This window comes from Tinamus guttatus, unplaced genomic scaffold (assembly GCF_059628265.1).
Source record: "Tinamus guttatus ecotype Peru unplaced genomic scaffold, ASM5962826v1 Tinamus_guttatus_pri_ptg000155l, whole genome shotgun sequence".
In the NCBI taxonomy this organism is placed as follows: domain Eukaryota; kingdom Metazoa; phylum Chordata; class Aves; order Tinamiformes; family Tinamidae; genus Tinamus; species Tinamus guttatus.
This window is the reverse complement of record NW_028288689.1, coordinates 7,884,424-7,897,997: the sequence shown is the minus strand read 5'-3', so window position 1 is coordinate 7,897,997 and position 13,574 is coordinate 7,884,424. Positions and strand designations below refer to the sequence as shown.

Genomic DNA, 13,574 nt, shown 5'->3' with positions numbered 1-13,574 from the left:
GTCTAAATGAATAATAACAATTAAGTATTGCTCCTTATGGATTCCTTTATTGATGAGTAAACAGAAGGTCATTAAAATGCTTTCCTGTGAAGAACTGTCTCACTAATCCGGCTATGTTGCTCGACATGGACAGGCAAAAATAGTAAAACGATGGAGACGTTTTTTTTAGCTTTGATAGTGAAACGAAATCCAGAGAAAGCTTCACAGAGCATCTTTCCTAGAAGCTGCAGTTCCAGGCAGAGGCTGCGGGCGCCGCTGCTCACCAAGGAGGAGAGCAGGGAGCGGAGCGCTGCAGCAGCCCCGCCCGCCGCGGCCCGTGTCGCTCAGGCGCCGCGGCCGCGGGCTCGCGCGCTGGCTGGGCGGCTGGTCGGGCTCGGAGCGTTGCAACCAGGCGGCGGGAGCGGCGGAGCGAGAACGGCGGAGGAGTCAGCGGGACTGCGGCAGCGGCGGAGCCGTGACGGAGATGCGAGCAGACACAGCGAGGCGCTGGGGCCACCCCTGGCGAGGCCGAATCGGCGGGCGAGCGCTGCTGTGGTGCGCGTTGGTGGCTGCGTGGGAGCTGTCGTGGGGGCAACTGCGCTACTCGGTGCCCGAGGAGATGCAGAAGGGCTCCTTCGTGGGCGACGTGGCCAAGGACCTGGGGCTGGAGCTCTCGGTGCTCCGCGACCACGGCGCCCGCATCATAGACAAAGGTAGGAAGCAGTATTTTTCTCTGAATGAGAGGACCGGCCAATTAGTGACAGCGGAACGGATAGACAGAGAGCAGGTGTGCCGGCTGATGGAGAAATGCGTACTGCGCTGTGAGGTGATAATGGAAAGCGAAATGAAGGTTTATGCAATCGAAGTAGAAATCAAAGACGTAAACGACAATGCACCGGCTTTCAAAGAAGTTCAGTTGGAGGAAAGAATGAGCGAGACAACGGCCGTGGGGTCGCGTTTTCCCCTCACTGAGGCTCATGATCCGGACATTGGGAGCAATTCCCTGCAGCGCTATCAGCTGAGTGTTGATGAGCACTTCGTTTTGGATATGCAGCCGGGACCAGGTGGCTCGAAGAACGCGGAGTTAGTGCTGGCGAAGGCACTGGACCGCGAGAAAAACGCGTTTCACGACCTGGTGCTGACGGCGGTGGATGGTGGGGATCCAGCGCAGACGGGCACGGCCCGGATCCACGTGATCGTTCTGGATGCGAATGACAACGCGCCGGTGTTCAGCCAGACGGTGTACACGGTGCGCGTGCCGGAGGACATTCCCGTGGGCTCCGTTCTGCTCACCGTCAGTGCCACGGATGCCGATGACGGGATAAACGGAATGGTGCAGTACACACTGAAGAAAATCACTGACATTATATCGGAAATATTCCAGCTGAACCGGGAGACGGGAGTCATAACTCTAGTGGGTAGCCTGGACTTCGAAGAAAGCGACATATACGAACTGGTGGTGCAAGTGAAAGACGGTGGGGGGCTTTCGGACACAGCGAAAGTCTCGATCGCGGTGAGCGACGTGAACGACAACGCGCCCGAATTGACAGTCACGTCGTCACTAAGCGCGGTACCAGAGAACTCTCCGTCGGGGACGGTGGTGGCCCTGTTGCACGTGCAGGACCGCGACTCGGGGGCGAACGGGGAGGTGAGGTGCTCGCTGGACGCGGGGCTGCCGTTCCGCCTGCGCAGCTCGCTGGGCAACTACTACAGCGTGGAGACGTCGAGGGAGCTGGACCGCGAGGCGGTGGCGGAGTACAACGTGACGGTGCACGCGACGGACGGCGGGTCGCCCGCGCTGTGGAGCAGCGCGGTGCTGCCACTGCGCGTGCTGGACGTGTACGACAACGCGCCGGTGTTCGCGGAGGCGCGCTACAGCGCGTGGCTGCCCGAGAACAACGCCAAGGGCGCGCTGGTGCTGACGGTGCGCGCGTGGGACGCGGACTGGGGCGAGAACGCGCGCGTGCGGTACCGGCTGTGGGAGGGGCAGGTGCGCGGCGCGCCGCTCTCGTCCTACGTGTCGGTGCACGCGGAGACGGGCGCGCTGTACGCGCTGCGCTCGTTCGACTACGAGGAGGTGCGCGAGGTGGAGCTGTGGGTGCGCGCGGAGGACGGCGGCGCGCCGGCGCTGAGCAGCAACGTGTCGGTGCGGCTCTTGATCGTGGACGAGAACGACAACGCGCCGCAGGTGCTGTACCCGCCGGCGGCATCGCCGGGCGCGGGCTGGACGGGCGTGGAGCTGGCGCCGCGCTCGGCGGAGCCCGGGGCGCTGGTGGCCAAGGTGGTGGCGGTGGACGCGGACTCGGGGCAGAACGCGTGGCTGTCGTACGAGCTGGCCAAGGCGACGGAGCCGGGGCTGTTCCGCGTGGGGCTGCACAGCGGCGAGGTGCGCACGGCGCGCTTCCCGCTGGCGCGCGACGCGCTGCGCCACAGCCTCGTGGTGGTGGTGAAGGACCACGGGCAGCCGGCGCTGTCGGCCACGGCCACGCTGACGCTGGTGCTGGCCGAGAGCGTGGCCGAGCTGCTGTGGGAGGCGGGCGGCGCGGCGGCGCCGGGCGACGACGGCGACGAGGCGGGCGGCAGCGTGACGCGCTGGCTCGTGGTGGCCGTGGCGGCCGTGGGCTGCCTCTTGGTGGCCTTCCTGCTGGCGCTGCTGGCCCTGCGCCTACGCCAGTGGCGCCGCTCCCGCCTGCTGACCGCGGGCAGCGGGACCTTGCGCGCCGTGCCGGCCTCGCACTTCGTGGGCATCGACGGCGTGCGCGCCTTCCTGCACTCCTACGCGCACGACGTCTCGCTCACCGCCGACTCGCGCAAGAGCCAGCTCGGCTGTCCGGGCGGCAGCTGCTGCAACACCCTCCCGGCCGCGCCGCCGCCCGACAAAGGCGCGCCGCTGCTGCTGCCCGAAGAGCCCTCGAGCGCCCGCGGCGACGGCGACAGCGGAGACGCCCTCCTGGTGAGTCCCTGCAGAGAAACTTTCCCATTCCTCCTTTGCTCCGCCGCCCCCCGTTCCTTAAGTCCTTCTTGAGGGTTTCTGCTTCCTCTGATTTCCTCCTCCTCCTCGCTTTCTCTGCCGCGTTACCGTGCAGTAACAAGCGGAGGTAGAGCTGTGGCCGAGGGTATGGCCGCGATTGCTTCCAAGGTCTCTCTTGCCCATCAAATTTCTCTTCGAAGACGGTGCGGCACTCTCAGAAATGTAAATGTGCTTTTAGCGGTGTTTTCCCTATGAGCGGCTCATTAAGTGTATTGCCTGTTAAAGACTGTCAATCGCTCACTGATGTTATCACCCTCCACTTAGAGCGCGCCCTTTTGTTTGGACTCTAACCGTTTAAAAGGGATGTAGTCAGTACGGGGGTTAGTGCGGCTGCAGGCATTTAGATATCACTCCTGTGGGCATATGATTCTCTTGCGTGGCTTGATCCGCCTGAAGTAGAGTGTGAGCATTTGTTGGTGAGGAAGATCTTTACGAGATAAATGACGCTGTTCTAAAAATATGTTATCTTATGAATGCAAGATATGTGTTCCTGTTTTTCTTATTTTGTAGCTTTTTTAGGGCAGGTCTCAAATGTGGCTGATGCCCTGCTGGTGAGTCCTGCCGCCCGCGCTATTGCTCTCCTTTGCTGCCTTGCTGCCTTTGTTAGCACGGGGCTTTCCTATCTGCGCCTGTGTTTCTTGGCAAGCATAGACATAGTCTCTTACTCAGGTGCAGCAGATCCTCTTCGGTTCCTGGTTTGTCTTTCCGTTTGTTTTGAGTGTTGGTGACGCCGTGGAATGCAGGAGATGGGAGTGTATCTTCAGTTTAATAATATTTTTATTGTCATAATTGCTCTGAGCAATTGCTGTGTTCAGGGAAGTTGCGTGGTTTTTTTTTTTTAAATATCACCTGTTATTCCTTAAGCAGTATCTTAAAGATTGTCTTTAAGCAGGTAGTTTGGCGACCCAAGACTGCATATACTCAGGCTTGCGTCATTTCTATGCTTTAGATGTGTATGACTCGTCATAACGGTGTGTGGAGGATAAAAATGTACCTCTTTTGTGTGTAAGTGTTCATGCTAGTGTATCATGGAGAGGAATGTTACATGCTGCGGCTGTTTGGATACTATTTACCTGGCCTTTTTGAGGATCATAGACAATTTTGTACATTATAAACGTTTTGATGTGGGTTTTTTTGTAGGGTTGGCATGGTGCATGGGTCGCATGTGTTAGTTTTCCATAGTCTGCTCCTCGTGTCGCCTCTTCCAGGCTGATTTCTCCCATGTTTCCTACTGATGAAATAATTTATGTTTGAAACACTGCCGATGGTGTGGAACTCTGAAATGTAAATGCTTTTTTTCTTGAAATGAATCTTCCTCATGTTTTTAATGGCGTTTTCCTTGAGCTGTTTCATTGAGGAACCTGTGCCACATTATTACTTTGGTAACCATCTTTTGTATGTGATTCAACTCTTCATCTGAATGCTGGGTACTGAGGATAGACATAACTTTACCTTTGTATTGGAAAGATCAGTGTTCCACCTCTTTCAGGACATGTGTTTAGATGGATGAGACTGTCTCTAAATAGATCTGGACAAAGCAAGTTTTGCCTTAGTTGCACATAATTGGAACATTTTTTTTTTCCCCTGTTTCCCGTTCCCATTAAAAGTAGCCCTATTTTTCATGGTGTTTTCCTTCCGTGATGGATGACTTCTTCACTCTTCGTCGAGACTTCCTGTAGATATGGCTCTATTAAGGAGTAGAGAGTCACCAAGGATTGATCCTCATGTCCTTACCATACGGTAGGTTCGTTGTTATTATTACTATGAATCATTTCTGCCTGGTATGTTTTCTACAGCTCTGGATGTTTCTGACATTAGCCAACATTTTTTTTTTTTTTGGCGTGGCTGGTATTTAGGCCCTCCTTGTGCTGGATAATGGCTTTTCTGTTACAAAGACATGCCAGCAGAAGCAGTTTTCATACCTGCCTTCAATGTCTAATAGTACGACTTTACTGTACATATGTTTTCAAAACATGCCTCTGAATGAAATGCTATTGCTAGTGGTATAAGTGGGGCCAAAAGTCAGACTGTTACATGGCAATGAAAGCATGTGTAGGCAGTGCAAGAAGAGACTGCATAAAGAATCAGGAAGGAGGTAGGTGGGTCACCTGAAGACTGAATGTTTTCATTACTTCTGCCAAGGCTGCATGCCAGGCATAAGAATATTCTCTTATTCACATACTTAAGGGTGGTGACAGGCCTCTGAGGCCTGTGTCTTGAAGTAATAACTGTGTAATGTTTTATAACCATCTGTAGAAATGCACATGCCTAGAATGGCTAACAATGTCTCTGAATGAAACTCTCTCACTTTTGGCATAGGTAAGGCCAAAAGTCAGATCACTACATGGCAATGAAAGCACTTGCAGTTAGTGTGAGGAGGGTAAGAGGCTGCATAAGGAAGTGGAAGAAAACGAATGTAGGTGAGTCAGCAGTTGTCATAGGAAATGGATATTTTCAAGCAATAACTGTGTAATGTTATATAACTTTCCATGCAACTTTTCTTTTCTTTTCTTTCTATGATTTCTTCTTGCAGCATTAGAGGTGATAAGGAACAAGAAATCTACAAGTATTTTATCATGAGGGATCATTTATTTCATTTCTTCCGCAGAGTGACATCTAGTGCCTTCTTTTACTTGCTCTTGCTTATGGTTAAGCATTGGATAGGAAGAAGAGTTGCTTGTTTTCCACTTGCACGGCCCTTTAACACAACAATGGAGAATACCATTCAAACCTGCACGTAGATTTCCCTGGCCTGAGCCACTTTCCTGCTTAGTTTGCTAGATGTCTTCCTAGGTCGCATTAACAGAGCGGGCTTTTGAGCCCGTTAGTGTTTTTTTTTTTTGCAGCAAAATGTTTCATTCCTAGCAAGACAAGCTCACTTCCACCTAAAGAATTGAAATCTTGCATGTAAGGAAGATGAAACACAAGGCAGAATCTTGTTTTAATCTAAGTTTCAATCCCCATGAAACTTAGCTTCAGGTAAAGGTGTACAATAAGACATTCGTATTTCTGGATTCAGGAGGGCAGCAGACCACAGGATTCCAAAATGCATGCAAAGCAGTTGTAAAATATATCAATTGAATGGTTGCCTTAAAGATGTCAGTTGGTTTTGGTAAGATCAAGCATCTAGAATGACCAAGAGAACTGGATTCCTGCTTTTTAGATGATATCTTATGAAAGAAATCTCTCATTACAGAATATGTACTTCACCTCTTATGTCCCTCTTTTGAGCTGACCACACAGCATGTAATATGGTATGGTGCACAGTGCTTCTGGCAATTACCAGCTCTTTTCTGGAGTGTTCTGATCTCTTTGAGGCCTTAGAGGGTTGCCGATGTCTGTCCTGCCTCTTGATGTATCACTTTGTATTGACCAGGTCTTGAACCAGGCCTTCTCACATGGCAGAAGGAAGGTCACAGTTGCAGGCTGATATAAGTTCAGCTCGACATACCGTCTTCAGATTGGGTAATGCTGGGTAACAGGACTTTGGCTGTTAAGTCCCCCAAGATAACAGGCTCTCAAGCATTAAGAGTGTGAAATCAGTTTTACTGCAGAGCTTCAACTAAGCCAGCCTGAGCTTTTTATGGACAAAATGGGAGTCAGTGTAAAGATGGACAGTGTTTTGTATTCTTTTCAGCCAAGCTGATTCTGATACAGAAAAGGGGAAAGTTGAGTTATGTTAGTGACTGGTGAGTTATGTTGAGTTATGTTAGTATGGTATCATGAGCAGTACCTCTAGGTTTCTTTTGTAATCAAATATGATTATATGATTGCAATATAATTTTTTTTTCCCTTCTTCTTCTTCTAGAAAGACAGGACACAGGACATACTTCAGTATGCAGTGGTATGCATGAGGCTTCTTGATGGGTAAAAACTGTATGACTTGCCACCTGGTGCACAGAACAGTACTTTCTGGGGCTTTGGAGTACTTAGAAACAGCCAGGGCTGGTGTCACCAGCAACTGAGATGACCAGTGTCCTTTACAGCTAGATCCGTGTACTCATGGCCATAATAATGTAGCGACGGGATGGTCAGCAGCCACAAGCACAGTGTGGCCTGTGCCTAAACTCAGTGGCTGCAAAGCAAAGAGAAATGCCATTTGGGGTCATGGCACTGAGGAGACAGGGAGAGGGGGCTGCCTCTGAGTCCTCACATATGACTGAGTGCTATGTATAAGGCATGTACCTCAGCCAGGAGTGACAGAAGAGTGAATTTTGTGCATCAGAAAACACTGTGTGTCTATGAAATCAGTAGTTTGACATGCTAAGCCTAAAGGCCTTTCCTAGGGCTTCTTGAGAGAGATTGTCTGCTTGATAGAATACCAGTGATCAGGGATTTCACAGGCTGGATGGAACCCACCTGCATGGCCTTGTAACACTGCACTGGAGAATTTCACCAAGATTGTATTTCTGGGTTCCTGACATTGAGCCGTCTTCAAGCTTGAAGTCTTGCTAGAAGTCTTCTTCATTGATGTCTATGGAGTAGGCTTTTGTTCTGAAGATTTCAGGATTGTGTTGCAAATAACACTTTGATTTCACTTCCTTTTTAATTTTTAAAGCAGCTCTTTTTCCTGTGGTTTTGCTTGTTGTGGTATTTTCTTGGTTGAGCTGTCCTGTGCATACAGCTGCATTAGGAGGTCACTGAGGTTTGGCCCTTAGACCCTACCATGTCTATAATGTTTTTTCTTCTATTTATGATTTCTGTTTGCAGCATTACAGAAAAAAATGGAACAATATGAACTCTACAGATATGCTATCGTGAGGAGATATTTATTTCACTTCTATACAGAGTGATATCTAGTACCTTCTTTTACTTGCAGTTGCTGATAGTCTATATTAAGAGAAACTGCACTACTTAACAACTGGGTCAGCAATGCCCTATTTTATTAGGAATAGGGCATCCTGCATTCCCAGCAACAGTGGAATAATTTCTCAACTACCACAGAAGCCTCCTTGCACAACAATGCTGTGGCCTATTCCTTGAATCAGATCTTCGGAGCCTCTGCCACTTTATTACTTGGGTTAACACTTTGGCTTCTAAATCAGCTATTCCTGTGAATGTTAGGTATTGGAAGTGGCACCTTCCTTGGGAATGAACCTTTTTTCTCAGAGAATAGGAAATTTCTTTTCTGATGCAGATGCATGCTTTCAACATGCCTCACACCAGGGAACATGTGTCCATATTGTAGCCCATTCTGGTCTTGGCCTAGGAGATACATAAGTTCAAAAAGAACCAGACTGAAAGATCCCACTATGACCCCTTCAATAGTCTGCTTATTTTACTAGATGTATTCTTCGGTCACATTTACAGAGTGGGCTTTGCCCTTTGAACCTACCAATGCTGGCTTGCAGCAAATGCTTAATTCCAAGCAAGACAAGTGCACATCCACCTGAAGACTGAATTCTTGCATGTAAGGAAAATGAAGCAGAGAGTGTCTCATCTATGCTGTTCTGCCCTGCATGAGACATAGCTTCAGACAGAGGGCTACAATAAATGATTCTCACTTCTGGCTTCAGGAGAAGAGTAGGTCACAGGATACAAAAATCCATAAACACTGACAAAAATGTGTGAAAACAGTATCTTGTCTATAAAGCTCAAAGGGGGAATTTAGGGCATAGTTTGCACCTTGATCACTCACTGACCTGCCAGATGCTCTGCAGGTGCATTTTAGGCAGAGTTGTAGCAAAATAGCTGTAAAATACATCCATGGAATAACTGCCTCAAAAGTGTGCAGTGGAGGTTTTGGCATCATCAGTAATCCAAAATAGACAGAGACAACAGGGCTACTACTTTGTTATACTGCTGCTCTGCTGTTCTGATCTCTTAGAGGCCTGCAGAGAGATGACCTGTCTCCTGATTATCCACCTTGCCCAGGAGAGAAAAAAGGCCTTGCAAATGGCAGAAGGAAGGTCACAGCTGCAGACACAAATAACTTTAGCTAGATGTGATACCCTCAGGGTGGAGAAGGTTGGGTAACTTTTGCCTAGAATCATATAATCATAGAATCCTTAAGGTTGGAAGAAACCTTTAGAGATCAACTAGTCCAAACCCCCTGCACACGTATGGTCAGCTAGAGCATGTGGCACAGGATTGCATCCTTGGGGAACAATCAGGGCTGGGTTCACCAGAAGTTTAGATCATCAGGGTCCTTGATTGCTAGGTCCATGTACTCATGACAACAGTAATGCAGTGATGGAGTGGCCAACAGGTATAAGGACAGTGGGGCCTCTGCCAAAACTCAATGGCTGCAAAGCACTGTGAGAAATGCTACTTCATGGATTGCTGCATTGAGGGAAAAAAAGAGTTTGAGGTGTGTAAGAGATGAAAAAGGAGTCATGTGTGTCTACGGCTATGCTGTGAGAGCCACCTTTCAGTCCTTAGGACTGAATGGTGTGCATATGTCTCTCAGTGAGGAGGAACAGTAGAGTGAATTCTGTGCATCAGAAGGCAGTGTTTATTTCCAAAATTGGTAGTATGACTTGTTGAAACCAGAGATCTTTTGAGACATTTTTCAGATACCATGTTGGCTGTTTGTTAGAATCCCCTTAGTATTGGGACAAGTGAATTCAGGTTGCACAGGGAATAAAAAGTCTCTCAGAGGTCATGTGCTCCACCCTTAGGTAAATCTCTGTGGCAAACCAACATTTCTAAGTATGGGAATTGCCCTGGTAATCGTATAAAATATGCAGTATATTTATTTTGTATATATAGATTGCAGCCTCTTCATAGGCCACACAAGTGTAGAAACCTTGCTAGAGCATTGTCATTCTGGGACATCTACTAGGGGAGATAAATGCTTTGATGGGGAATGCCTTCTGAGCTTTTATTTCTCCCTGAAGGCTGACAGACTCTTAGAATAGGGCTCAACCTTGAAAGTGAGTTAACCCACAGAGGAGGTGTATTCCAGGGTTACATCACTTTCCAAACAAGAAACTCTGAATGCCAATATATGAAAGCTGCACCTACCTAAGCCTTGCATCAAAGACCAGTGTCTGAACACTGCACATGCCACCAAGAACGGTCACTGTTCATGGTTGTGTGATACATACGGTGCTGGGGAAAAAAAAAAAAGAAAGAAAAGAAAAAAAAAAAGAAAGAGCAAAATGAGATTACCTTGGCTATGCCTCACCTAGGTAGCTTTTCTGGCCCAAGCAAAGCAAATCTATCTACTGCATATGTCTGCATATGTTAGCATGATATTTGCTTCGCTGTCGACAACGGAAATATTGCCCCTGACTTACAATAGCTGATTCTGTCCAGGATGATTGATTTCTTCCCCGAGACGACTTGTGTGACAGCATCGGGTGCAACACGCAGGGAACTTTCCGCGGGGCCCTGTGGCGGTGCGGGCGGGCTGCAGTGGCGGCGCGCGGACTCTGGGTGCCGCTGTTGTCTGATGTGAAGGACCGCCGGAGCCGGAGCCGCCGCAGCCTCCTGGATCGGAGCCGGAAGAGAAGAAAGGAGGAGAAGAAAGAACACAGCAGAGCAGAGGAACCAGCAGAGAGGAGCAGAGCAGAACAGAGCGGAGGCAGGCGGCTTCTCGCCACGCCATTTCATCTGCAAGCCAGCTGTGGCTGATCTGCAGAAAAGGGAAGCGCAGGAGGACGTGAGACGACGCATCGGAGGCGAGGAGCGGCGGGGATGGGAGCGGGGCAGGCGGCACAGTGCCGGGCAGCAGCCGGGCACGTCGCGTTCCTGGCCCTGCTGCTGCCGCTGTGTTGCCGGGCGGCGCCGGAGCGGCTGCGCTATGCGATTCCCGAAGAAACGGGCAGCGGCTCCGTGGTGGGACCGCTGGCGCGGGACCTGGGACTGAGCCCGGCAGACCTGCCCGCACGGCAGCTGCGGCTGGTCTCGGCGTCTAGAAGGCAGCTGAAATACTTCTCGGTGAGCGCGGACACCGGGCACCTGTACGTGAACGAGCGTCTGGACCGGGAGGAGATGTGCGGCGACTCGGCATCTTGCTCGGTCAGTCTGGAGGCGATGGTGCAGAACCCACTCAACGTTTTCCAAGTCGATGTGGACATCCAGGACATCAATGACAACTCCCCGGTCTTCAGCAAAGCCGCTCTCGAACTGGAGATCGGAGAATTAATCCTTCCTGGTGCGCGATTTCCGCTGGAGATGGCGCAAGATCCGGATGTGGGAAGCAATTCACTGCTCAGCTACAAGCTCGCCGAAAATCCGTCCTTCAGCTTAGCGGTGAAGGAAAGCCCGGATGGAAGCAGGCAACCCGAATTAGTGTTAGAAAGAGCTTTAGATCGCGAGAAGCAGAGCTCGTTTCAGATGGTGCTGACGGCGGTGGACGGCGGGTCTCCAGCGAGGTCGGGCACTGTCCAGATTCTCATCAACGTGACAGACGCCAACGACAACGCGCCCGTGTTCAGCAAAAGCGCCTACGAGGCGCGAGTGCGGGAGAATGTGCCGACGGGCTCGCTGGTGCTGCAGGTGCGAGCCACGGACGCGGATGCGGGCTCCAACGGGCGAATCTCGTACTCCCTCAGCAACGTTCCGGACGCTGTCCGCGCTGTCTTCAGCATAGACAGCGACAGCGGCGACATCCGCAATGTGGGGATTCTGGATTTCGAGACGAGGAATAAATACACCTTCGGAGTGGAAGCGAAGGACGGAGGGGGTCTGAGCAGTCACTGTCAGGTGCACATAGAGATCACAGACGAGAACGACAACGCGCCTGAGATAACGACGTTGTTGTTGGCGGGCACGATCCCCGAGGACTCCCCGCCGGGTACCGTGGTGGCCCTCGTGAACGTGCAAGATGCGGACTCTGGCGACAACGGGAAGGTTTGGTGCGAGCTGGAGGGCGAGTCGCCGCTGTCGATCGTGGCGTCGTCGGGCAGCTCGTACAAGGTGGTGACGACGAGCGCGCTGGACAGGGAGCGCGCGTCCGAGCACAACGTGACGGTGGTGGCCAGCGACCGGGGCAGCCCGCCGCTGTCGAGCCGCGCGGCGCTGTCGCTGTCCGTGTCGGACGTGAACGACAACGCGCCGGTGTTCGAGGAAGCCGCCTACAGCGCCTACGTGTCGGAGAACAACTTGGCGGGCGCGGCGGTGCTGCGCGTGCGGGCGCGCGACGCGGACGCGGGCGCCAACGGGCGCGTGAGCTACTGGCTGGTGGGCGGCAGCGCGGGCGAGGCGGCGGCAGCGGCGGCGCCCTACGTGTCGGTGGAGGCGCGGAGCGGCGCGCTGTACGCGCAGCGCTCCTTCGACTACGAGCAGTGCCGCGAGTTCGCCGTGGAGGTGCGTGCGCAGGACGGCGGCTCGCCGGCGCGGAGCTCCACGGCCACCGTGCGCGTCTTCGTGCTGGACCTCAACGACAACGCGCCCCAGGTGCTGTGGCCGGCGTCGGCCGCGCCGGGCTCGTCGAGCGGCGTGGCGGGCCCTTTCGAGGTGGTGCCGCGCTCGGCCGAGGCCGGCTACCTGGTGTCCAAGGTGGTGGCGGTGGACGCGGACTCGGGGCGCAACGCGTGGCTGTCGTACGAGCTGGTGCAGGCGACGGAGCCGGCGCTGTTCCGCGTGGGGCTGCACAGCGGCGAGGTGCGCACGGCGCGGGCCGTGTCGGAGCGGGACGCGGCGAGGCAGCGCCTCGTGGTGGCGGTGAAGGACCACGGGCAGCCGGCGCTGTCGGCCACGGCCACGCTGCACGTGGTGCTGGCCGAGAGCTTGCAGGAGGCGCTGCCGGCGCTGAGCGAGCGGGCGGCGGGCGCCGAGTCGCCGTCGGACTTGCAGTTCTACCTGGTGCTGGCGCTCGCGCTGCTCTGCGCCTTGTTCGTGCTGAGCGTGGCGCTGGCCGTGGCGGCGCGGGTGCGCCGCGCCGGGCCGCCCGCCGTGCTGCGCTGCCTGCGCGCCGAGCGCTTCTCCGTGGCCGGCCCCGCCTTCCCGGCCGACTTCTGCGAGGGCACCTTGCCCTACTCCTACAACCTGTGCGTGGCGCCGGCACGCGCCGTGGCCGAGTGCGCGTTGCTGCCGGCGCCGCTGCCCAGCCGCGCCGTCGACGATCTTCTCGGCGGGGACCCGCCCGCGATGCTCACGGCCAGCAGCAGCCGCGCCCCGGCAGATCTGCCCTCGGACCCCGACGCCCTGCAGGTCGGTAGGACGACCGCGATCTTTTTCTTGCTCCCTTCGATATCCTGTCGTGAACCTTATTCTCTCATTTATAATTTTGTTAAAGTTTAGCAGCAGTTGATACTTTTTCCGTGTTATGTGTGAATATTGAATATGGATGAGGGCTTCCCTTTGACGTGAATGCATGATGGAAAGAATATCCTATCGACGCTGTATATTTAAGTGCAACAAGTCTTTTTTAAGGTCCTTTTGAGAACTTTTTTAGGATATGCCGAGGAGAATACACCAGGGAGTTGATGGAGTGCAGTAATCATTTTATAAGCTATCATCAGAATTAGTCACATTAATGTCTGTTTCCACATGAATGCCCTGGGTATTTTGATACTGAGTTATGGTAGCCTTACAGATCATGAGACATCGCATAACTCGTGCTTCAGGCAATACGCTTTGATTATGTAACTCCAAATAAAAAGCGAGTGTTCGT

General features: G+C 52.6%; 2 pseudogenes; both read left to right on the top strand.

The window, feature by feature from the left end:
- The first annotated feature begins 113 nt into the window (after positions 1–113).
- LOC148595065 (protocadherin gamma-A12 pseudogene) lies at positions 114–3,529 on the top strand (annotated as a pseudogene).
- A 7,118-nt stretch (positions 3,530–10,647) lies between these two features.
- On the top strand, positions 10,648–13,387 carry LOC148595064 (protocadherin gamma-B5 pseudogene; annotated as a pseudogene).
- The last annotated feature ends 187 nt before the right edge of the window (positions 13,388–13,574 follow it).